The 27127-nt window shown below is 38.4% G+C and overlaps 1 long non-coding RNA gene across 1 annotated transcript in view; it reads left to right on the top strand.

The window, feature by feature from the left end:
* The window catches only part of LOC126069062 (uncharacterized), a 66710-nt gene that overhangs the window by 8848 nt on the left and 30735 nt on the right, over nt 1-27127 (top strand). Inside the window, exon 2 of the long non-coding RNA XR_007515835.1 lies at nt 26198-26297. This is a non-coding gene — a long non-coding RNA (uncharacterized LOC126069062). The remainder of the gene's footprint in view (nt 1-26197; nt 26298-27127) is intronic.

Genomic DNA, 27127 nt, shown 5'->3' with positions numbered 1-27127 from the left:
TGCAGCCACTTTTGAATGATCTTCAGCAAAATTTTGCTCGCATGTGATATTAATGATAATTTCCTCATTCAGTTGGATCACCTTTCTTGGGACTAGGTATAAATATGGATCTCTTCCAGTCAGTTGACCAGGTAACTGTCTTCTAAATTTCTTGACATAGATGAGTGAGCACTTACAGTGCTGCATTCATTTGTTGAATCATCTCAATTGCTATTCCTTCAATTCCTAGAGCCTTGTTTTTCGCCAGTGTCTTCAGTGCAGCTTGGACTTCTTCCATCAGTAACATCAGTTCCTGATCATATGTTACCTCCTGAAATGGTTGAATGCCGACCAATTCTTTTTGGTACAGTGACTCTGTGTATTCCTTCTATCTTCTTTTGATGCTTCCCGGGTCTTTTAATATTTTCCCCGTAGAATCCTTGAGTATTGCAACTGGAGGCTTGAATTTTTTCTTCAGTTCTTTTAGCTTGAGAAATGCTGTGCGTGTTCTTCCCTTTTGGTTTTCTGTCTCCCAGTCTTTGCACATGTCATCATAATACTTTATTTTGTCTTCTCAAGCCACCCTTTGAAATCTTCTGTCCAGCTCTTTTACTTCATCGTTTTTTCCTTTTTCTTTAGCTACTCGATGTTCAAAAGTAAGTTTCAGAGTCTCTTCTGACATCCATTTAGGCCTTTTCTTTCTCTCTCTCTTTTTAATGACCTCTTGCTTTTTTCATGTATTATGTCCTGATGTCATTCCACAACTCGTCTGGTCTTCAGTCATTAGTGTTCAATGTGTCAAATCTATTCTTGAGATGGTCTCTAAAGTCACGTGGGCTGTACTTTGGCTCTCATGGATGTGTTTTAATTTTCTTCAGTTTCAACTTGAACTTGCATATGAGTAATTGATGGTCTAATAGCAGTTGGCCCTGTCCTTGTTTTGACTGATGAGATTGAGCTTTTCCGTCCTCTCTTTTGACAGATGCAGTTGATCTGATTCCTGTGTATTTCATCTAGCAAGGTCCACGTGTATAGTCACCATTTATGTTGGTGAAAAAAGGTATTTGCAAGGAAGAAGTCGTTGGTCTTGCAAAATTCAATCATGCAATCTCCAGCATCATTTCTATCACAAAGGCCGTATTTTCCAACTACCAATCCTTCGTTTCCAGCTTTCACATTCTGCTCAGCAAACTAAGATGTAGAAAATAAACTTTACATACTATACTATGCCAATTGACTGAGTTGTCCCACGAGTTTATGGCTTTAAACATTCAGACTCTAGACTCTGTAAACCAATCTCATGAGGTGTTTATTAAGTGTGCATATTTTTGCCCCCATGTGCTTTATTGTATATATGAGTATATATGGATGCTTACTATTTTTTTTTACTATTTTCAGAGACCTGGTGGCATAGTGGTTAAGAGCTTCAGCTGCTAAGCAAAAGGTCAGCAGTTAAAATTCACCAGCCGCTCCTCGGATACCCTGTGGGCAGTTCTACCCTGACTTTTAGGGTCGCTATGAGTCAGAACTGACTCGATGGCACCTAACACAACATATATGTCCACCTATATACACACATATACATACCTATACAGTTGTATGTATACGTACATATACATGTGTCCACACTGCTATTATTTAGATGTTGTTGCACAGTTGTATATATCCTAGCATTTATCAGAAATGTACTTTTTGCATCCTTCTTAATGACATCATTTACCTTGGTCAATCTGTGCACACTTCACCCACATTTGGCGTTATATTTCCCATCCCCCAGAGTAACAAGTATCTACTACCTAGAGAGTGATCCCTCCCTACCTATACCTGATAACCACAAGTGAACATTAATTTCAGTATGTATTCCTGTTCTTGTCTGTTTTAATAGTGAGATCATACAGTATTTGTCCTTTTGTGATTGACTTATTTCACTCAGCATAATGTGCTCCAGTTTTATATTTTGAGAACTCTTCATTATTCTTTATGGCTGCATAGTATTCCATTGTATGTATGTACCATTCATCCATTGATGGACACTTAGGTTGCTTCCATCTTTTTGCTATTGTGACTAGTGCTGAAATGAACATAGGTATGCCTATGTGTGATTATGTCTTTAGTATTAGGTCTCTAAAGTGTATACCTAGCAGTGGAATTCCAGGATCATAAGGTACTTCTAGTTGTAGTTTTTTGAGAAAGTGCTATATCGTTTTCCACAGTGGTTGTACCATTTTACAGTCACACCAGCAGTGGATAAGGGTTCCAATCTCCCCACAACACCACCAGCATTTATTGTTTTCTGTTTTTTTTTTTTTTAATCAGTGCCATTTTAGCAGGGGTGAGATGGTATCTCATTATAGTTTTGATTTGATTTGCATCTCTCTTTTTTTTAATGGCTAATGATCATGAGTATCTTTTCACGTGTCTGTTGGCCACTTGGATGTCCTCTTTGGTGAATTGTCTGTTCATGTCCTTTGCCCATTTTTTAATTGTGTTGTTTTCTTTTTCTTGTTGAGTTGTTGAAGTGTTCTATATATTTTAGATTAGACCTGTCATGGATTGAATTACGTCCCCCCAAAAATGTATGTAATAACTTGGTTAGGCCGTGATGCCCAGTATTCTGTGGTTGTCTTCCATTTTGTAATCATAATTTTATGTTAAAGGGGATTAGGGTGGGATTATAACACTACCCTCGCTCAGATCACCTCCCTGACCCAAGGTAAAGGGAGTTTCCCTGGGGTGTGGCCTGCACCACCTCTTATCTCTCAAGAGATAAAATGAAAGGGAAGCAAGCAGAGAGTTGGGGACCTCATACCACAAAGAAAGCTTCATCAGAAGCAGAACGCATCTTTTGGTCACGGGGTCCTTGTGCCTGAGAAGCTCCTCAACCAGGGGAAGATTGAGGACAAGGTCGTTCTTCCAGAGCCAACAGAGAGAGAAAGCCTTCCCCTGAAGCCGATGCCCTGAATTTGGACTTGTAACCTACTAGACTGTGAGAAAATAAATTAATCTTTGTTAAAGCCATCCACTTGTGGTATTTCTGTTATGGCAGTGCTAGATGAGTAAGACAAGACCCTCATCAAATATGTTGTTTCCAAAGATTTTTTCCCAGTGTGTAGGTTCTCTTTTTACTCTTTTGATAAAGTCTTTTGATGAACATAAACATTTAATTTTGAGGAGGTCCAAGTTATCTAATTTGATTTCTGCTGTTCGTGCATTAATTCGTGTTTGATTTTTTTTTTTAATTAGGCTCCACAGTTTTGTCCTTATGTTTCTTTCCAAGGACTTTATAGTTTCACCTTGAACATTTAGGTCTTTGATCCATTTTGAGTTAGTTTTTGTGTATGGTGTGAGGTATGGGTCCCATTTCATTTTTCTCCATGTGGATATCTAAAATTGCCAGCACCATTTGTTATAGAGACTGTTTCTTCCCCACTGAATGTACTTTGACCCCTTGTCAAAAATCAGTTGCTAATAGATAGATGGATTATTTCTGGGATCTTAATTATGTTCCATTGGTCTGTATATCTATCACTGAACCAGCACCAGGCCATTTTGATTACTTTGGTTGTATAGTGTGTTCTGACGTCAGGTAGTGTGAGGTCTCTATGTTCTTATTCAATAATGCTTTGGCTATTCAGGGCCTCTTTCCATATAAAATTGGTGATAAGCTTTTTCCATTTCAGTAAAGAATGTTGTTGGAATCTGGTTTGGGATTGCATTGTATAGAAAGATCACAGTTTTTTTTTGGGTGGGTGGGTATTATTGACATTTTCACATTAAGTCTTCCAATCCATGAGAACAGAATGACCTTCCATTTATGTAGGTCTCCTAGTCTCTTGTACTAGTGTTTTATAGTTTTCTTTATATAAGTCTTTTACATCCTTGGTTAGATTTATTCCTAGGTATTTTATCATTTGGGGGCTATTGTAAAAGATATTGTTTTCTTGACTTCCTTTTCAGAATTACCCCTCTTAGTGTAAAGGAACCCAACTGAGTTTTGTGTGTTGATCTTGTAGCCTGCTACAGTACTGAATCCTTCTATTAGATCCAGAAGCTTTCTTGTATATTCTTTGGGGGTTTTCTGTGCATAGGATCATGTCTTCTGAGAATAGGGATAGTTGTACTCCTTTTTGATTTGGATACCCTTTATTTTTCTTCCTTGACTTATTGCTCTGGCTAAGACTTTCAGTATAATATTGAATAAGAATGGTGATAATGGGCATCTTTGTCACATTCCCTTTATCAAGGGGAAGTATCTCAGCCTTTCTGCATTGAGAATAATGTTGGTAGTTGGTTTTGCATATATGCCATTAATTATGTGGAGGAATTTTTCTTCTATTCCTATTTTGCTGAAAGTTTTTATCAGGAAAGAGAGTTGGATTTTATCAAATGCCTTTTCTGCAGCAATTAAGATTATCATGAGATTCTTATCCTTTGATTTATTTATGTGGTGAATTTCAATGATTGATTTTCTAATGTTGAACCACCATTGCATTCCTGGTATGACTCCCACCTGATCATGATGTATGATTTTTTAACGTGTGGTTGAATTCTGTTTGCTAGAATTTTGTTGAGAATTTTTGTGTCTGTAATCATGAAGGGTATTGATCTGTAGTTTTCTTTTTTGTGATATATTTACCTAGCTTTGGTATCAGGGTGATGCCGGTTTCATAGAGTTAGGGAGTAGTCCTTCCTTCTCTATGTTTTGGAAGAGTTTGAGTACAATTGGTGTCAGTTCTTATCTGAATGTTTAGTAAAATTCCCTTGTGAATTCTTCTGGTCCAGTGCTTTTGTTGTTGTTGTTGAGTTTTCTTTTAAGACATCTTCAATGTCTTCAAGGAGTCCTGGTGGCACAGTGGTTAAAGTGATCAACTGCTAACCAAGAAGTTGGGAGTTCAAAACCACCAGCAGCTCTGTAGGAGAAAGATGTGGCAGTCTGCTTCTATAGAGATTTACAGCATTGCAAACCCTATGGGGTTGCTATGAGTTGTAATTGGCTCGATGGCAGTGGGTTTGGTTTTGGTTTGGTTCAATGTCTTCTTTTGTTATGGGCCTGTATAGATTTTCTATTTCTGCATTAGTTTAGGTAGGTAGTATGATCCTAGGAATTTGTCCATTTCTTGTAGGTTTTCAAATTTGTTGCAGTATGATTTTTCATAGTGCCTAAGGCTGAGTTCTCTAGAAAGGAAAACCAGTAAAATGTGTATAAATATATATATATAAATATATATATATACACATTTATATCAAGGAAATGGCTCACGCAATTGTAGAAGCTAGAAAGCCCCAAGTCTATAGGCCAGGTGTCAGGCTGGAAGCTTCTTCTGACTCACGTAGCTGTGGGTGCTTACAAACCCAAGATCGGCAGGGCAGGAGGTAGGCTTCTGGCTCACAGGCTGCAGAGGGTCGTGAATCCCAAGATCAGCAGGCACTATGGCAAGTCACTAGCTTAAGTCTCAATAACTGGAGATCAGATGATGATGACCTGGATGCAGGATCCAGAGTGAGCAAATGCCAGCAAGCTTTGCCAGAAAGTCCATATATATTGGATGCAGCCCACACCCCAAGGACACTCCCTTTCAACTGATTGGCTGCTCATAGCAGATCTCATCATGTAGGTGATTAAATTATATCAGATCCAATCATGGAGGTGATTATATCATTAGATAACTGCCAAACTACATCATAACTGCCAAACCACTGAGAATCATGGCCTAGCCAAATTGACACACAACCTTAACCATCACACAGAGCATTGTGTTATGTTCGCTATCTCTGTTGGATCTGTTATATATAATGTGTCCACTTTCATTATTCATTTTGGTTATTTCCTCTTCTAATGTTTTTCTTTTGTCAGTCTAGACAATGGTTTGTCTATTTTTTGATCCTTTCAAAGAACCAACTTATAGTCTTATTGATTCTATTGTTTTTCTTTTTTCTATTTCATTTATTTCTGCTCTGATCTTTATTATGTCCTTTTTCTGGTAGCTTTGGTCTTCTTTTGTGCTTCCTTTCCCATTTATTGAAGTGGATGGGTTAAGTTCTTCATTATAAATCTTTTTTATTGTGCTTTAAAAGAAAGTTTACAGTTCAAGTTAGTTTCTCATACAAAAATTTATACACACATTGCTATGTAACACTAGTTGCTCTCCCTATAATGTGACAGCATACTCCTCCTTTCCACCCTGGATTTCCTGTGTCCATTCAACCAGCTTCTGTCCCTTTTTACCTTCTCATCTTGCCTCCAGACAGGAGCTGCCCATTTATTCTCATGTATCTACTTGAGCTAGGAAACACTCTCTTCACAAGTATCATTTTATGTCTCACGGACCAGTCTAGTCTTTGTCTGAAGAGCTGGCTTTGGGAATGGTTTCAGTTCTGGGCTAACAGAGAGTCTGGGGGCCATATCTTCTGGGGTCCCTCCAGTCTCAGCCAGACCATTAAGTCTGGTCTTTTTACTAGATATGAGTTCTGCGCCCCACTTTTCTCCTGCTCTGTTAGGGACTCTCTGTTCTGTTCTTTGTCAGGACGGTCATTGGTGGCAGCTGGGCACCATCTAGTTCTTCCGGTATCAGGCTGATGGAGTCTTTGGTTTATGTGGTCCTTTCTGTCTCTTGGGCTAGTATTTTTCCTATTCTTTGGAGTTCTTCATTCTCCTTTGCTCCAGGTGGGTTGGGACCAATTGATGTATCTTAGATGATTGCTCACTAGTTTTCAAGACCCGAGATAACCAATCACCAAAGTGGGAAATAGAACATTTTCTTAACAAACTTTGTTATGTCAATTGACCTAGATGTCCCCAAACTGTGGTCCCCAGACCCCTGCCCCTGCTACTCTGTCCCTTGAAGTGTTTGGTTGTATTCAGGAAACTTCTTAGCTTTTGGTTTAGTCCAGTTGTGCTGACTTCCTCTGCATTGTGTGTTGTCCTTCCCTTCACCTAAGATAATTCTTATCTACTATCTAGTTAGTGAATACCCTTCTCCCTCCCTCCCAACCCTCAAAACCATCAAAGAATGCTATCTTCTCTGTTTCTGAGTTCTTACCATAACAGTGGTCTCATACAATATTTGTCTTTTTACAACTGACTAATTTCACTCAGTGATAATGCCTTCCAGATTCATCCATGTTATGAGATGTTTTACATATTCATCATTGTTCTTTGTCGTTGCGTAGTATTCCACTGTGTGAATATACCATAATGTGTTTATCCATTCGTCCATTGATTGGTACATAGGTTGTTTCCATCTTTTTGCTATTGCGAACAGTGCTGCAATGAACATGGGTGTGCATATATCTATACATCTGATGGCGCTTATTTCTTTAGGATATATTCCAAAGAGTGGGATTGCTGGATCGTACAATACTTCTATTTCTAGCTTTTTAAGGAAGAGCCAAATCAATTTCCAAAGTGGTTGTAACATTTTGCATTCCAGTCTCTCCACAACCTCTCCAGCATTTATTATTTTGTGTTTTTTTGGATTAATGCTAGCCTTGTTGGGGTGAGATGGTATCTCATTGTAGTTTTGATTTACATTTCTGCCCTGACTAATGATTGTGAGCATTTCCTCATGTATATGTTAGCTGCCTGAATGTCTTCTTTGGTGAAGTGCCTGTTCATATCCTTTGCCTATTTTTTAATTGGGTTATTTGTTTTTTGTTGTTCAAGTTTTGTAATATCTTGTAGATTTTAGAGATAGGAGGCTGATCGGATTTGCCATAGCCAAAAATTGTTTCCCAGTCTGTAGGTTGTCTTTTCACTCTTTTTGATGAAGTCTTTTGATGAGCGTAAGTGTTTGATTTTTAGGAGTTCCCAGTTGTCTAGTTTCTCTTCTGGTGTTTGTGCATTATTAGTAACATTTTGTATTCTGTTTGTGCCACGTATGAGGGCTCCTAGAATTGTCCCTATTTTTTCTTCCATAATCTTTATTATTTTAGATTGTATATTTAGGTGGTTGGTGTGAGGTACAGGTCTTGTTTCATTTTTTTGCAGATGGATATTCACTTAAGCCAGCACCATTTGCTAAAGACACTGTCTTTTCCCTAATTAATGGACTCTAGGCCTTTGTCAAATATGAGCTACTCATAAGTGGATAAATTTACGTCTGAATTCTCAATTCTGTTCCATTGGTCTATGTATCTGCTCTTGTACCAGCACCAGGCTATTATGACTACTGTGGTGGTGGTATAATAGGATCTAAAATCAGGTAGTGTGAGGCCTCCCACTTTGTTCTTCTTTTTCAGTAATGCTTTACTTATCCAGGGCCATATGATTTATTTCTAAGAATTTTATCTTCTTGGAGGCTATTATAAACGGTATTGATTTGGTGATTTCCTCTTTGACGTTCTCTTTGTTGGTGTAGAGGAATCCAACTGATTTTTGTATGTTTATCTTGTATCCTGTTACTCTGCTGAACACTTCTATTAGTTTCAGTAGTTTTCTTGTGGATTCTTTGGGATTTTCTCTGTATTAGATCATATCTTCTGCGAAAAGAGATACTTTTCCTTCTTCCTTACCAATTTTTATGCCCTTTATTTCTTCTTCTATCCTAATTGCTCTGTCTAGGATCTCTAGCATGACGTTGAATAAGAGTGGAGATAAAGGTCATACTTGTCTGGTCCTCATTCTCAAAGGGAATGCTTTCAGAATCTCTCCATTTAGGATGATGTTGGCTGTTGGCTTTGTATAAATGCCCTTTATTATGCTGAGGAATTTCTCTTCAATTCCTAGTTTGCTGAGAATTTTTTATCATGAATACGTATTGTGCTTTGTCAAATGCCTTTACTGCATCAATTGACAAGATCATGTGGTTCTTGTCTTTTGTTTTATTTATTTATTGATTGTTTTTCTAATGTTGAACCATCCCTGCATATCTGGTATGAATCCCAACTGGTAATGGTATATTATTCTTTGGATAAGTTGTTGAATTCTATTGGCTAGAATTTTGTTGAGAATTTTTGTTTCTATGCTCATGAGGGATAATTTTCTATACTTTTCTTTTTTTGTGTGATGTCTTTACCTGATTTTGGTATCAGAGTTATGTTGCCTTCATACAATGAGCTTGGGAGTATTCCATCCTTTTCTATGCTCTGAAATACTTTTAGTAGTAGTATTGTTAACGTTTCTCTGAATGTTTAGTAGAATTCTCCAGTGGAACCATCAGGACCCAGTCTTTTGTTGTTGTTGGGAGTTTTTCAATTACTTTTTCAATCATTTCTTTTGTTAGAGGTTTAGTTAGTTGTTCTACCTCTGTGTTATTTTAGGTAGTGTGTTTTAGGTTTTCAAATTTGTTAGAGTACAAGTTTTCACAGTATTCTGTTATGATTTGTTTAATTTCAGTGATATCGCCCCTCTCATTTCTTGTTTGGGTTATTTGCTTACTCTCCTGTTTTACTTTGGTCAATTTGGCCAATGGTTTATTGGTTTTATTGATCTTTTCAAACAACCAGCTTTTTGTCTTGTTACCACTTTCAATTGTTCTTCTATTTTCTATACAATTTAATTCTGCTCTAATTTTTATTATTTGCTTTCTTCTGGTGCCCGAGGGCTTCTGTTGCCGCTCTCTTTCTGTTTGTTGGAGTTGTAGGGTTAATGTTTTGATTTTGGCCCTTTCTTCTTTTTGTATGTGTGCATTTATGGATATAAATTGACCTCTGAGCACTGCTTTTGCCATGTCCCAAAGGTTCTGGTAGCATGTGTTTTCATTCTCATTTCATTCTGTGAATTTCTTTATTCGCTCCTTAATTTTTTTTTTTTTTTAATTTCTATAACCCAGTAGTTTTTGAGTAAGGTGTTGTTCAGTTTCCATGTGTTTGATTATTTTTCCGTTGCTTTTTCTGTTAGTGATTTCTAGTTTTATGGCTTTATGGTTAGAAAAGATTTTTTGTAATATTTCGATGTTTTGGATTCTGTTAAGGCTTGCTTTATGGCCTAATATGTGGTCTGTCTGAAGAATGTTCCATGTGCATTGGAAAAAAATGTACTTGGCTGCTGTTGGGTGAAGTGTTCTTCCATGTCTTTGTTGAGCTTCTTTCTGGATATTCTGTCCTTCGCCAAAAGTGGTGTTTTGAAGTGTCCTACTATTGTTGCTGTATCTCTCTTTTCTACATGGTTAGAGTTTGTTTTATGTATTTTGGAGCCCTGTCATTGGGTGCATAAATATTTATTATGCTTATGTCCTCCTGGTGTATTGACCCTTTAATTATTATATAGTGTCCTTCCTTAACCGTTGTGGTCAATTTTACTTTAAAGTCTGTTTTGTCAAAGATTAATATTGTCACTCCTGCTTTTTTTTTTTTGATTGTTTTTTGCTTGATATATTTTTTTCTATCTTTTGTGTTTTAGTTTGTGTCTTTTAAGGTGTGTCTCTTGTAGGCAGCAGATAGACGGATCTTGTTTTTTTTTAATCCATTCTGCCACTCTCTGTCTCTTTATTGATGCATTTAGTCTATTTACATTCACTGTAATTATTGATAGTTATGAGTTTAGTGCTGTCATTTTGGTGTTGTTTTCTTTGTGTTCTTGACAGTTTCTTTGTTCCACTTTTCTGTACTGAGTTGCTTTTCTTTATGTATTTACTTTTCATCTTTTCTTATTGTTGTTGACTTTGTATTTGCTGAGTCTTTGTGTTTTTTCTTCTTTCTTGTTTTGATGTGTAGGATTGTTAGTTTCCTTTGTGGTTACCTTAATATTTACCCCTATTTTTCTAAGTTTAAATCAATCTTTTATTTCTTTATATCTCCTTGACTGCAACAGTGGGCTTCAGTAATTCAACCAAAAAAAATTATTGCAGCAGATTGAATGTGGAAGCTGATATCAGGATCCAGCTACCAGACTTTAAAGAGATTTTCAAAAATGTAAAATAATATTACTCTTTTTTTTTATTGTGCTTTAGGTGAAAGTTTGCAGCTCAAAGTAACTTCTCATACAAAAATTTATACACGTATTATTTTGTGACATTAGTTGCAATCCCCACAATGTGACTGCACACTCCCCCTTTCCACCCTGGGTTCCCTGTGTCCATTCAACCAGCTCCTGTCCCTTTCTGCCTTCTCATCCTGCTTCTGGACAAGTGCCACTCATTTGATCTCATGTATCTGATTGAACTAAGAACACTCCTCATTAGTATTATTTTTGTTTTATACTTCTGTCTAATTTTTGTCTGAAGAGTGGGCTTCGGGATGGTTTCATTTGTGGGTTAACAGAGTGCCCGGGGGCAATAGTTTCTGGGGTTCCTCCAGTCTCTTTCAGACCATTAAGTCTGGTCTTTTTATGTGAATTTGAGTTCTGCTCCACACTTTTTTTCCTGCTCCATCTGGGACTCTCTATTGTGTTCTCTGTCAGGGCAGTCATTGGTGGTAGAGTGGCACCATCTAGTTCTTAGGGTCTCAGGCTGGTGTAGTCTCTGGTTTATGTGGACCTTTAGTCTCTTAAAAAAAATTTTTTTTTTTTTTTTAGTCTCTTGAGTTAATATTTTCCTTATGTCTTTGGTTTTCTTCATTCTTCTTTGCTCTAATTGGGATGGGAGCAATTGATGCACCTTAGTTGGCCACTTGCAAACCTTTAAGATCCCAGATGCCACTCACCAAAGTGGGATGCATAACATTTTCTTAATAAATTTTGTTATGCCAATTGACCTAGATCTCCCCCAAAACTATGGTCCCCAGGTCTCAGTCCAGCTACTGTGTCCCTCAAAGTGTTTGAATGTGTCAAGAAAACTTCTTAGCTTTTGCTTTGGTCCAGTTGTTCAGTGTTGTGTGTTGTCCTTTCCTTCACCCAAGTTGATCCTTGTCTACTGTCTAGTTAGTGAGTTCCTCCCCCCCCACTTTCCACCCTCCTAACCATCAAAGAATGCTTCTTTCTGTGTTTCTAATTTTTCTTGAGATCTTATAATAGTGGTCTCATACAATATTTGTCCTTTTATGACTAATTTCACTCAGAGTAATGCCCTCCACATTCATCTATGTTGTGAAATGTTTCGTGGATTCATCATTGTCGTTTATCACTGCATAGTATTCCATTGTGTGTATGTACCATAATTTGTTTATCCATTCATCTGTTGATCAGCACCTAAGTTGTTTCCATTTTTTTGCTGTTGTGAACAATGCTGCAATGAACATTAATGTGCATATGTCTATTCGTGTGATGGCTCTTGTTTCTCTAGGACATATTCCTAGGAGCGGGTTTGCCAGATGGTATGGCACTTCTATTTCTAGCTTTTTTAGAAAGCACCAAATCATTTTTCAGAGTGGTTGTACTATTCTACATTCCTACCAGCAGTGCATAAGTGTTCCACTCTCTCCAAAACCTCTCCGATATTTATTAGTTCATGTTTTTTGGATTAGTGCCAGCCTTGCTGGGGTGAGATGGTATCTCATTGTAGTTTTGACTTGCATTTTTCTAATGTCTGATGATCGTGAGCATTTTAAATTGGCCTGAATGTTTTCTTTGGTGATGTGTCTGTTCATATCCTTTGCCCATTTTTTAATTGGATTATTTGTCTTTTTGCAGTATCATGTAGATTTTAGAGATAAGATGCTGATCAGAAACGTCATAGCTAAAAACTTTTTCCCAGTCTGGAGGTAATTTTTTTACTCTTTTGGTGAAGTCTTTGGCTGAGCATAGGTGTTTGATTTTTCATAGCTCCCAGTTATCTAGTTTCTCTTCTGGTGTTTGTGCATTGTTAGTAATGTTTTGTATACTGTTTATGCCATGTATCAGGGCTGCTAGTGTTGTCCCTATTTTTTCTTCCATGATCTTTATCGTTTTAGATTTTATATTTAGGTCTTCGATCCATCTTGAATTAGTTTATGTGCATGGTGTCAGCTATGGTCCTGTTTCATTTTTTTGCAAATCGATATCCAGTTATGCCAGCACCCTTTGTTAAAGAGACGGTCTTTTTCCCATTTAACTGACTTTGGGCCTTTGTCAAATATCAGTTGCTCATAGGTGGAAGGATTTACATCTGGGTTATCAATTCTATTCCATTGGTCTATGTGTCTGTTGAGCCAGTACCAGGCTGTTTTGACTACTGTGGTGGTATAATAGGTTCTAAAATCAGGTAGTATGAGGCCTCCCACTTCGTTCTTCTTAAGTAATGCTTTACTTATCCAGGGCCTCATCTCTTTCCATATTAAGTTGGTGATTTGTTTCTCCATCTCATTAAAAAATGTCTTTGGAATTTGGATTGGGATTGCATTGTATTTGTAGATTGCTTTGGGTAGAATTGACATTTTCACACTGTTGAGTCTTCATATCTATGAGCATGGTATGTTTTTCCACTTATGTAGGTCTCTAATGTTGCTCTTCTAACTGATTTATTTTGCTTTGGACAATGTAATTATTTTTCATAAAAATATGTTGTTCAGAGGCAGAGCCAAGGTGATGGAATAGACAGATGCTTCTGGCGAGCCCTCTTTAAAACAAAGACCAAAAAAAGAAACAAGTGAAACGAGTATATTTGGGACAAGCTGGGAGCCCTGAGCATCAAAGGCAAGCTTAGACAATGAACTGAGGGGCAGGGGAGGAAGAGACTGTTCAGAAGTGGAGAGGAGTTACCAGACCTTCTTTTTCAGTAATGCTTTACCTATCTGGGGCCTTTTTCCTTTCCATATGAAGTTGGTGATTGTTTCTCCATCTCATTAAAGAATGTCGTTGGGATTTGGATCGGAATTGCATTTAATATATAGATCGCTTTTGGTAGAATAGACATTTTTATAATGTTAAGTCTTCCTATCCACGAGCAAGGTATGTTCTTCCACTTATATAAGTCTCTTTTGGTTTCACTGCAGAAATGTACCGTAGTTTTCTTTGTATAAGTCTTTTACATCTCTGGTAAGATTTGGAAACCCTGGTGGCATAGTAGTTAAGTGCTATGGCTGCTAACCAATGGGTTGGCAGTTTGAATCTGCCAGGTGCTCCTTGAAAACTCTATGGGGCAGTTCTACTCTGTCCTATAGTGTCGCTATGAGTTGGAATCGACTCGACGGCACTGGGTTTGGGTTTTTTTTTTTGTAAGATTTATAACTAAGTGTTTTATCTTCTTGGGGGCTACTGTAAATGGTACTGACTTGGTGATTTCCTCTTCAACATTCCTTTTCTTGGTATAGAGGAATCCAACTGATTTTTGTATGTTTATCTTGTATCCTATACTCTGCTAAGCTCTTCTATTAGTTTCAGTAGTTTTCTTGAGGATTCCTTAGGGTTTTATGTGTATAAGATCATGTCATCTGCAAATAGAGATACTTTTACTTCTTCCATGCCAATCTGGATGCCCTTTATTTCTTTATCTAGCCTAATTGCTCTGGCTAGGACCTCCAGCACAATGTTGAATAAGAGTAGTGATACAAGGCATCCTTTTGTGGTTCCTGTTCTCAAGTGGAATGCTTTCAGACTCTCTCCATTTAAGATGGTATTGGCTGTTGGCTTTGTATAAATGCCCATTATTATGTGGAGGAATTTTCCTTCTATTCCTATTTTGCTGAGAGTTTTTATCATGAATAGGTGTTGAACTTTGTCAAATGCCTTTTTTGCATTAATCGATGAGATCATGTGGTTCTTGTCTTTTGTTTTATTTATGTGATGGATTACATTGATTGTTTTTCTAGTGTTAAACCATCCCTGCATACCTGATATGAATCACACTTGGTCATGGTGAATTATTTTTTTGATAAGTTGTTGAATTCTATTGGCTAGAATTTTGTTGAGGATTTTTGCATCCAAGTTCATGAGGGCTATAGGTCTATAATTTTCTTTTTTGTGGTGTTTTTCTTGTTTTTGTTATCAGGGATATGCTGGCTTCATAGAACTAGTTTGGGAGTATTCCATGCACTTTGTATTATTTCAGTGTTTTGGGTTTTGTTGAGGGTCACTTTGTAGCCTAAGATGTGGTCTATTCTGGAGAACATTCCATCTGTTTTGGAAAAGAATGTGTACTTTGCTGCTGTTGGTTGGAGTGGTCTATATATGTGTATGAGGTCAAGTTGACTGATTTTGCCCTTCAGCTCTTATGTATCTTTGTTGAGTTTCTTTCTAGATGTTCTGTCCTTTACCGAGAATGGTGTATTGAGGTCTCCTAATATCATCGTGGAACTGTCAATTTCTGTTTTCAGGGCATTAAAGTTTGCTTTATGTATTTTGGATCCCTCTCATTGGGTGCATAGATATTTATTATTGTTAAGTCTTCATGATGGATAATCCCTTTAATCATTATATGGTGCTCTTGTCTTTTATGGTGGATTTTGTTTTAATGTCTGTTTATCTGAAATTAGTATTGCCACTCCTGCTCTTTTTTGGTAGTTATTTTCTTGATATATTTTTTTCCATCCTTTGATTTTTAATAAGTTCGTGTCTCTGTTTCTAAGGTGTGTTTCTTGTTGGCACCATATTGATGTATCCTGATTTTTTACCCATTCAGTCACGCTATGTCTCTTCATGAGTGCATTTAGACTATTTTCATTCAGTGTAATTATTGATAGGTGTGAGTTTATTGCTGTCATTTTATAGTGCTTTTTTTTGTGGTGTAGACGTTTTCTTCATTCCTCTTACTCTCCTGAGCTGAATTCCTTTTTTTTTTTTTTTGGAGATTTTGTTTTTATTGAGACTTTGTGTTTTTCTCCTTTATTTTGAAGAGTAGGCTTGGTAACTTTCTTTGTGGTTATCTTGAAATTATTCCTGTATCTTCCTTGTTTTGAACCAGTCTATTATTACTTGATATCGCCTTGCCTTCCTCTGCATTAGAAAGTTCTATACCTACACCATTTATTCCCACTTTTATTATTCTGACGTTGTTTTCATTTACAGATTAACCTGTCTGGTTCCCTGTTGTGAATCTTTTGGTTTTGAATAGTCCTCGAGGGGTCATTTCCTAGGTTGTATCTGGCTGGTGCGATGGTGCAACCTAGATTAAGGCTGTGGTCCAATGTTGTTTGTTCTCAAACCAAAGGACTTCCTTTAATAATTCTTGTAAGTTTGGTTTGATTTTTACATATTCCCTGAATTTCTGTTTATCTGAAAATATCCTAATTTCACCACCATGTTTGAATGAGAGTTTTGCAGGATATATTATTCTCGGTTGGCATTTTTTTTTTCTTTTAAGGTTTTATATATGTCTTCCCATTGCCTTGTTGTCTGCATGGTTTCTGCCAAATAATCAGAGCTTAATCTTATTGGTTCTCCTCTGTAGGTGACTTTTTGTTTTTCTCTAGCTGCTCTCAAGATTTTTTTTTGTCTTTGGTTTTGGTGAGCGTGATTATGATATGTTTTGATGATTTTTCTTTTGGAGTCTATCGTATATGGGGTTTGTTGCACTTCTTGGATGGTTACCTTTTCATCTTTCATGATATCAGGGAAGTTTTCTGTTAGCAATTCTTCAATGATCTTCTCTGTGTTTTCTGTTTTCTCTCCCTGTTCTGGAACTGCAATCACTCCCAAATTTTTGGTTTTGATTGTATCCTACATAATTCTCAGGGTTTCTTCACTTCTCTTTGTTCTTTTTTCTGAATTTTCCTGAGAGTTGTATCCAAGTGTTTGTCTTCAGTTTCACAGATCGTGTCTTTCGTTGTCTCAGACCTGCTCCTCAGCTCTTTTATGACAGTGTCCATTTCTGAAATCTTGTTGTTTATCTTTTGGATTTCTAATTTTTGTGTGTGTGTATGTGATTTCTAGTTGTAAGCTCATTTTGGCATTTTATTCCTTTATTATTTTCCTGAATTCTTCCATTTCTTGTCTGTATTTTCCATGAATTTGTCTGCCTTTTTCATAAATTTGTCTATTTTTTTTCCTTATTTTTGTCTGCTTTTTGCTACAACTCTTGGATAGCTCCAAATATTAGCAGCTTGAATTCCTTGGCAGGTAGTTCTTGTGCCTTTTCTTCTACTGGAAAGTCATCTGGTGTTTTATTTTGGACACTTACTGGTACCATCCTGTCATTTTTTTTTTTTATGTTTTGATATTGTCTGCTGTCTTCAGGGCATTCAGTAATTATTTTCTTCATTTATTTTTTATAGATGTGTTTGTTTCATCCTACTTTTTTGTTTTATTTGTTTATGCCTGAGCAGGTGGGCTGTGCATTCTTTGTTGTTTGCTTGTCTGTGGACACAGTACTTTTCACCTTCTTGTCCAATGTGCAGGGCCAGTGGCTCAGCTGTGGTGCAGCAGGGTAGGTCCAGCTGAACAGGAGGGGCTGGGCTGGGTTGTTTGTAGTACACACTAGGGCTTACAGGGTGGGTCAGAAATTAGTGCTGGGCAGGTTCCGGTAGGTCGTGCCTGTGCTGCTTGGGGGTGTGATGTTCAGTGCACAGTGCAGGTAGGCAGGAAGTAGGGGGGAGGTTGTGATGTGTGGAGCTACTATGGGTATGGGAAAGGAGAGAGAAGAGAAACAGGAGCCAAGAACAAAGAAAAAAAGAGTGCAAAGGGAGCTTGCCGTTAAAGTGGAGAGATGAGAAATCAAGAAAAACAGAAGGGGTAAAACAAAAAAGGAAAATAAAAAAGTAACTACATAAAAATTTTGAAAAAGAAAGAAGGAAAAGCCATCAGGGGTCTCACCAGTGTGGCTGCAGAGACCCGGGACATTGCTCCCAGGCTGTGCAGTATAGTCTGGCTAGAGTGGGCATTACTGTCACACAGTGCCAGGTATTCAGGAGACTGCAAAAGAAAGTAAGTATAGAAAGATGAGAACTGAGAAATGTAGAAAGGAAAAATGAGAGGAAAAAAGGAAGAAAGAAAAAAAAAAGAAATGCCCCCAAGGGCTGTGCGGACTGGGGAAGTGGTTCCTAACCCCTGTAGTGCAGCCTGGCTAGAAGTGGCTCCCAAGCCTCAAAAGGAAAAAGAAAACGAACAAAACAAAATGAAGCAAAAAAATAATAAGAAAAGAAAAAGCCCTGGGAATCCCACCAGCATGGTGTCACAGGCCAGGGGACTGGTTCTGCAGTCAAGTGGCGCCTCACAGACTTTCAAGAAGAAGCAAAGATGGCACTCAGAGCCAGGTGTTTGAGAGAAAAGAAGGGGAGATGGTGGGAGGCACGGAAGAAACAAAAAGAAACAGAAAAATGGAAAAAAGCAATATTAGTAACAGACTAATGGCACTCAGGGAGCCAGCTAGTATGGGTGGGGTGAATCCAAGTGGCCCAGAGCTGAAGCAGTTGTCTCTGGGCCAAGAAACTTCAGCCAGTGGGAAGGTGAGGAGGCCAAAGTGGGGGGGGAGGATGGAGGGTGGGAAAGCATGGTTAGTGAGTCCTCTGTCTACGGCTGTGAGCTTCTTGAAGCTACTTTCCAGTACTCCCTGTCTGCTGATCTCAGATGTGGGTGGGCTGAATCCAAGCAGCATGGATGCTGCAGCCAAGCCACCGCTGCCAGCCAGGATGTGTGGAGGTACAGCAGCGGAGAGAGGATGGGTTGCAGGAAAGCGTGTATCGCTGGTTACTGGGTACCCTGTCTTCTGCTGGGAGCTCCATGAAGCCACTTTCTCATGTTCCCTGTATGCTGATCGCTGACAGCAGTCCAAGAAGGCAAATCCGTGATGCGTTAGGTGAAAGGGGATCTCTGCAGGTATCTCTCCTTGCTCTCTATTCTTTGTCAGTTTCTTATTCCATTCAGTGTTTGGCTGAGTCTTTTATCTCTTCATTTGACAGTTTGGGTCCCAGGAATAGCATTTGTCTCTGTTTTACTTAGTTTTTTGGTTCTTTGCTGTAGAGGGATGGTGTGCTGCTTCTGTCTATGGTGCCATGTTTCCTGGAAGTCCCTTTTATTGTACTTTAGATGACAGTTTACAGAACAAGCTAGTTTCTCATTAAACAATACACAAATTGTTTTTGTGACATCAGTTGCCAACCCCATGACATGTCAACACTCTCCCCTTTTTGTCCTTGGATTTCCCATTACCAGCTTTCCTGTCCCCTCCTGCCTTCTTGTCCTTGCCCCTGTGCTGGTGTGCCCATCTAGCCTCATTTTGTTTTATGGGCCTGTCTAATCTTTGGCTGAAGGGTGAACTTCAGGAATGAGTTCATTACTGAACTATGAGGGTGTCTGGGGGCCATAAACTTGGGGTTTCTCTGGTCTTTTTTTTTTAAGTTAGAATTTTGTTTCACATTTTTCTCCAGCTCTGTCCAGGGCCTTCTACTGTGATCCCCATAAAGACAAATTTCTTATATTCGCTTGCCCCAAATTGGCAAACAGTTTGACGTAAATTTCCACCATCTTAAGTATAACTTAAATTATTTTAGAAATCTTGTTTTAAATCCCGTTTGCATATGGAATATATGTATCACTGTCAAGCCAATCAGCATTTCTTTTTATTTCTATTTAACTGAAAAAGAGTCTCCTAATCTGGCTCAATTTACTATATTCCATATTTTAGGAATTGAAATAAATCTCGATATTAACATTATTTACAGCATATGTAGACTGATCTGCAGACATGAAAGATCTCCCCTCCTGTTACCATTCTATCGGTTCTACACAATTCAGCTCCTATCCTCATCAATGCTTTCTATATTTTATTCATTCTGTTAATGGAAAAGATCTCTGTTAGACCAAATTAAAGTCAGAGAATTGGAATGATGTTGGTGGTGAAGATATGCAATAGAGCTTGAGGTGTTAGTATTTGTAATTATTTGGATTTGTTGTTGTTTTTAGGTGCTGTTGAGTCAGTTCTGACTCCTAGCGACATCATGTACAACAGAACAAAACACTGCCCAGTCCTGCACCATCCTCACAATCTTTGTTATGATCGAGCCCATTGTTGCAGCCACTGTGTCAATCTATCTTGTTGAGGGTCTTCCTCTTTTTCGCTGACCTTCTACTATACCAAGCATAATGTCCTTCTCCAGGGACTGGTCCCTCCTGATAACATGTCCAAAGTATGTGAGATGTAGTCTTGCCATCCTTTATTCTGAGGAGCATTCTGGTTTTACTTCTTCCAAGACAGATTTATTCATTCTTTCTGCAGTCCATGGTATATTCAATATTCTTCACCAACACCACAATTCAAAGGCAACAATTCTTCAGTCTTCCTTGTTCATCATCCAGGTTTCTCATGCATGTGAGGCAATTGAAAACACCACAGCTTGGGTCAGGCCCATCTTAGTCTTCAAGGTGACATCTTTGCTTTTCCACACTTGAAAGAGGGCTTTTGCAGCATATTTGCCCAATGCAAGGCATCTTTTGATTTCTTGACTATTGTCTCCATGGGTGTTGATTGTGGATCCAAGTAAAATGAAATCCTTGACAACTTCAGCCTTTTCTCCATTTATCATGATGTTGCTTGTTGGCCCCATTTTGAGGATTTTTGTTTCCTTTTATGTTGAGGTGTAACCCATACTGAAGGCTGTGGACATCAGTAAGTGCTTCAAGTCCTCTTCACTTTCAGCAAGCAAGGTTGTATCATCTGCCTATCAGAGGTTGTTAATAAGTCTTCCTCCAATCCTGACATCTCGTTTTTCTTCATGTAGTCCAGTTTCTCGGACTCAGCATACAGATTGAATTGGTATGGTTGAAGGATACAACCCTGATGCACACCTTTCCTGACTTTAAACCATGTAGTATCCCCTTGTTTTGTCTGTACAACTGCCTCTTGATCTATGTACAGGTTCTTCATGAGCACAATTAAGGGTTCTGGAATTCCCATTCTTCCAAATGTTATCCATAATTTGTTATGATCCACACAGTCGAATGCCTTTGCATAGTCCATAAAACACAGGTAAACATCTTTCTGGTATTCTCTGCTTTCAGCCAGGATTCATTTGATATCAGCAATGATAACCCTGTTTCCACACCCTCTTCTGAATCCAGCTTGAATTTCTGGCAGTTCTCTGTCAATATAGTGCTGCAGCTGCCTTTTAATGATCTTCAGCAAAATTTTACTTGTGTGGTATTAATGATATTGTTTTATAATTTCCGCATTCAGTTGGACCACATTTCTTAGAAATAGGCATAAATATGGATCTCTTCCAGTTGGTTGGCCAGGTAGTTGTCTTCCAAATATCTTGGCATAGATGAGTGAGCACTTCCAGTACTTCATCCGATTGTTGAAACATCTCAATTTGTATTCCATCAATTCCTGGAGCTTGTTTTTAGCCAATGCTTTCAGTGCAGCTTGGACTTCTTTCAGTACCATCAGTTCCTAATCATATGCTACCTCCTGAATTGGTTGAATGTCGACAAATTCTTTTTGATATGGTGACTCTGTGTATCCCTTCCATCTTCTTTTGATGCTTCCTGCGTTTTTTAATATTTTCCCTGTAGAATCCTTCAGTATTGTGACTAGAGGCTTGAATTTTTTCTTCAGTTCTTTGAGCTTGAGAAATGCTGAGCACGTTCTTCCCTTTTGGTTTGCTATCTCTAGGTCTTTGCACATGTCATTGTAATACTTTACTTTGTCTCTTGTGCCACCCTTTGAAATCTTCTGTTCAACTCTTTTACTTCATCATTTCTTCCTTTCACTTTAGCTACTTGACGTTCAAGAGCAAGTTTCAGAATCTCTTCTGACATCCATTTTGGTCTTTTCTTTCTTTCCTGTCTTTTTAATGACCTCTTGCTTTTTTCATGTATGATGTCCTTGATGTCATTCCATACCTCGTCTGGCCTTCAGTCATAGTGTTCAATACTGCAAATCTATTCTTGAGATGGTCTCTAAATTTATGTGGGATATACTCAAGGTTGTGCTTTGGCTCTCGTGGGCATATTCCAATTTTCTTCAGCTTCAACTTGAACTTGCAAAGGAGAAATTGATGGTTTGTTCCTCAGTCAGATGCTGGCCTTCTTCTGACTGATGATATTGAGCTTTTCCATCATCCCTTTCCACAGATGTAGTCGATTTGATTCCTGTGTATTCCATCTGGTGAGATCCAAAAAAGGTATTTGCAAGGAAGAAGTCATTGGTCTTGCAAAATTCAGTCAGGCAATCTCTGGCATCGTTTTTATCACCAAGGCCATATTTTCCAACTACTGAATCTTCTTTGTTTCCAACTTTCCCATTCCAATCACCAGTAATTATCAATGAATCCTGATTGTATGTTTGATCAATTTCAGACTGCAAAAGTCGGTAAAAACCTTCTATTTCTTCATCTTTTGGCTTATGTTGGTGTCTTAGTCATCTAGTACTGCCGTAACAGAAATACCACAAGTGGATGGCTTTAATAAAGAGAAATTTATTTCCTCACAGTCTAGTAGGTTACACGTCCAAATTCAGGGTGTCGGCTCCTCCAGGGGAAGGCTTTCTCTCTCTGTCGGCTCTGGAGGAAGTTCCTTGTCCTCAATCTTCTCCTGGTGGAGGAGCTTCTCAGGCACAGGGACCCTGTGTCCAAAGGACGTGCTCTGCACCTGTTGCTGCTTTCTTGGTGGCATGAAGTCCCCAACTCTGCTTGCTTCCCTTTCATCTCTTGAGAGATAAAAGGTGGTGCAGGCCACATCCCAGGGAAACTCCCTTTACCTTGGATCAGGGAGGTGACTTGAGTAAGGGTGTTGTTACAATCCTACCCTAATCCTCTCAACATAAAATTACAATCACAAAATGGAGGACAACCACATATGGCCTGACCAAGTTGATACCCATATTTTTGGAGGGACATAATTCAATCTTGACAGTTGCTGGGAAAAGGTATTTGCAATGAAGAAGTCATTTGTCTCGCAAAATTCTATCATGTAATCTCCAGCATCATTTCTGTCACCATGGCCATATTTTCCAACTAACCATCCTTCTTCTTTGTTTCCAACATTTGCATTTGAATCACCAGTAAAATTCAATGCATCTTGATTGCATGTTTGATCAATTTTAGACTGCAGAAGTTGGTAAAAATCTTCAGTTTATTCATCTTTGGCCCTATCCAAAAAAAAAAAAAAAAAGACGCTGCTGTCAAGTCAATTCCAACTGATAGCGACCCTATAGGACAGAGTAGAACTGCCCCATAGGGTTTCCAGGGAGCACCTGGTGGATACCAACTGCTGACCTTTTGGTGAGCAGCTGTGACTCTTAACCATTTTGCCAACAAGATTTCTTTGGCTTTATGGTTGGTACATAAATTTGAATAATAATCGTATTAGCTCGTCTTCCTTGTAGGGTATGGATTTTATCCTATCACTGACAGCATTGAACTTCAGTATAGATTTTGACATGTTCTTTTTGATGATGAACATGATACCAGTCTTCTATAATTTATCATTCCCAGCATTGGAGACTATATGATTATTTTAAAATGACCAATACCAATTCACTTCAGCTCACTAATGCCTAGGATATTGATTTTCATGCACTTCCTTTCATTTTTGACAACTTCCAATTTTCCTAGATTCATACTTTGTACATTCCACGTTCTGATTGTTAATGGATGTTTGTAGCTGTTTCTTGTCATTTCGAGCCGTCCCACTTCGGCAAATGAAGGTCCCGAATGCTTGGTTCCATCTGCATCATTAAGGTTGACTCTACGCTAAGGAGGCTGCTCTTCCTCAGTCGTATTTTGAGTGCCTTCCAATCTAAGGGACTCATCTTCCAGCAGTATATCAGACAATGTTTCATGCTATTCATGAGGTTTTCACTGTCCAATTTTTTCAGAAGTAGACTGCCAGGTCTTTCTTTCTAGTCTGTCTTAGTCTGGAATCTCCGCTGAATCCTGTCCATCAGGGGTGACTCTGCTGTCATTTGAAATACCAGTGGCAAAGCTTCCAGTATTACAGCAACATGCAAGCCACCATAGTATGACAAACTGACAGACATGTGGTGGTTCAGGGTGGAGGATGTCTAGTATTTATCAGATTATTATAGGGACTCACATCACAAAAAGGTTAAGACATGAGACAAAACTTTATTCCTTTACATAAAAATAGCTGTTAAATGATAGATCAGTGTAGATACAGAGCAATAGAATGAAAATAAGATAATATTTATTGAGCATTTACTAGGTGCTTAGCATTTTATGTAAATTATCTCATATGATCCACACAACTACCCCCGTGAGGTAAGTGCCATAATGACCATAATTATTTCCATTTTCAGAAAAGAAAACAGAGGATCAAAAAATAAGAGGCCCGAAAGGGCCGCAGAAATCAGAGACTACATCAGCCTGAGAGCAGAACTAGATGGTGCCCAGCTACAACTGATGACTGCCCTGACAGGGAGCAGGAGAGCAGTGGGATGCAGACCTCAAATTCTTGTAAAAAGACCAGACTTAATGGTCTGACTGAGACTAGAAGGACCCTGGAGGTCATGGTCCCTAGACCTTCTGTTAGCCCAAGATAGGAAGCATTCCCAAAGCCAACTCTTCAGACAAGAATTGGACTGGACTATGAGATAGAAAATGATACTGGTGAGGAGTGAGCTTCTTGGCTGTAGTAGACACATGAGACTATGTGTGTAGCTCCTGTCTGGAGGGGAGATGAGAGGGCAGAAGCGGTCAGAAGCTGGCCGAGTGGACATGAACATAGAGATTGTAGAGGAGTGTGCTGTCTCATTAGGGGGAGAGCAACTGGGAGTATATAGCAAGGTATATACAAATTTTCATATGAGAGACTGACTTGATTTGTAAACTTTCACTTAAAGCACGATAAAAAATTTTTAAAAAAGAGGCCCAAGTCACATAGCTAGTAAGCAATAGAGCTAGAATATAAAACTATCAGGTTTTCTGGCTCCAAGAATGTGACCACTATAGCACTGTTTCTCAAACTGTAGAGTGTGTATACCCTCTGGTGGCCCGTCAAGGTGTTTTCAAAGGTCTAAGAGTCCTCTATGAAAAATTTTTGTGTTTCTATTTGAGTGGTGGAAACCCTAGTGACATAGTGGTTAAGTTCTATGGCTGCTAACCAAAGGGTCGGCAGTTCAAATCCGCCAAGCACTCCTTGAAAACTTTATGGGGCAGTTCTACTCTGTCCTATAGGGTCGCTATGAGTTGGAATCGACTCGATGGCACTGGGTTTGGTTTTTTAGTTTTATTTGAGTGGTAATTTAGAACAGGATAAGTGTAAGTATATTTTGGGTCATTCAGATGACCATCTTATAACGGAAACTTTCACATGATTTTGATGACTTTGATATCCATGCTTGTAGTTGTTTACAATCAATAGGTGTTGGTGAGGACGTGGAGAAATTGGAACTGCCATCCATTGCTGGTGGGATTGTAAAATGGTGCAGCAGCTAGTGGATCACGTAAAGTGACAATGTTTTTAATGCAGTATTTTTCAAGTTGAGACATCTAAAGAAACACTGCACTATGCTATAATTTTTCCATCATGTATTTATTCATTTGTTAAATGTTAAGGTTTTATTACATCCCAGATGTCTCAGACCATATAAAGAAAATGCTTCAAACAGGAGGGGGTGATCAAATGTATCAAATGCTACTGATGGGTCAAGTTGGATGAGGACTGAGAATTGGACATTAAATTTGGCAACATGGAGGTTATTACGACCTTAATAAGAGGTTTTTCACTGGAATGGTATGGAAAACAATCCTGATTGGAGTGGATTTAGTTAACAATGGTGAGGTGAGAAAATAGAAACAACAACTTTGTTAAAGAGTTTTGTTCTTAAAGAAAACATAGAAGTGGGGGTAGTAGCTGGAGAGGAACATAGGAACTAGAGTGTAGTTATTAAAGATGAGAAATATTACAGCATGTTTGTATAATGGGAATGATCAGTAGAGATGGATAAATTGATGATACAGGAAAGATAGCAGAAAATTGCTGGAGTAAAGTCCTTGAGCAGACATACCAGAAAAAACCAACTGCTATCAAGTTGATTCCTACTCATAGCGACCCCATAGGGTTTCCATGACTGTAAATCTCTACGGAAACAGACCACCACATCCTTCTCCCACAGAGCCACTGGTGGTTTTGAACAGTCAACCTTTCAGTTAGCAGTCTATTGCTTTAACCAATAAACCACCAGGGCTCAGGCATAGGGATGGAAATTTGGTGCCAAGTAGAGGAACTAGCCTCAGACAGGAGTAGAACTTTTAGTAATAAAAGAGCTAGCCTTTGTTCCAAATTTACAATGTGCCAGAAACTATTCTAAGTGTTTTATGTGCATTAACCTCCTTCATCCTTGTTACAACCCTATGAGGTAAGAGCTTTTGTTATTCCAATTTTTCATATGTAAAAACTGAGAGATGTTAAGTGATTTACCTAAGGTAGCATGACTAGGAAAGAGAGCAATCTGGAAGTCATGTGCAGGTAGCTTGGTAAATTTGATGTTGGGAAAATGACATTGTTCTCCTTTGTTTATTTCTATCTTCTCAGTGAAATAAGAGCTATAGTGATCAGCAAGAGTGAAGATGAGGAAGAGGCTGAAATTTCGAGGATGGGGAAAAGAAAAAATACTTGTCTCAAAGAATGGAGAGTAAGTGAATGAATTGTAACTAATGAAATTAATAAAATTTCTGGTAGGGGTAAGGTCCTAATTTTAAAGTGAGACTTGTCAACATGGTTCTGTTATTTTACAGCAATATTCTGATGATCAGATCAGGTGCAGCATAGGTGGAGAGGTAAGTTTAACTAGATTTGGTGTTTTGCTAAGTGAATATGATAGATAGAAAAATGAAGCTAAGGAATGTATGCAAGGGATTGGTGCTAGTGATGAACCATGGAATCTACCTGTATAAGGAGAAAAATGACATTATAGAGTTCATGAACAGTGAAAAAGTGAAAGAATCAATATATTGGAGGTCCTGATAGATTTGAAAAAAAAACATATGTAGCACTTATACAGTTGTAACAGATTGTTAGAATAAAACTCATCCTATCCCAGTTTCAAATCTGACCTCAATAAAACAGGTATTGAGTACCAAAGTGAGGGTGAGACAGATTGCCATAAGCAAAATCTTAAAGTCATGGGTTCCTCGACTCTTGACTCTCCTGACTCTTTGGAGAATGTAAAAGGAAAGAGAGGAGAAGGAGGAGGATTAATGAAGAGAGAGCCTTTCCCATACTCTGAGTCCTCACATCACCCTAAATGGAAAGAGATGGAGGACTTTACTTCCTCCCCATAAAGCCTAATTGTGGAGCTTCCATGGGACAACTTGGAGAGCTTGAAATATTTTCCCTATGATTGGAAGAACACAAAATACTGGTGCTTGGCTTAACATGAGGGAGCTAAAGCACGCTGCAGAAGAAGAATAGAGGTAACAGTACTGGGATCAGGGAAAATAATACATAAGTGTTTTCTGTAGA

Source organism: Elephas maximus, chromosome X, assembly GCF_024166365.1.
Source record: "Elephas maximus indicus isolate mEleMax1 chromosome X, mEleMax1 primary haplotype, whole genome shotgun sequence".
In the NCBI taxonomy this organism is placed as follows: domain Eukaryota; kingdom Metazoa; phylum Chordata; class Mammalia; order Proboscidea; family Elephantidae; genus Elephas; species Elephas maximus.
This window is presented reverse-complemented; position numbering and strand designations above follow the sequence as displayed.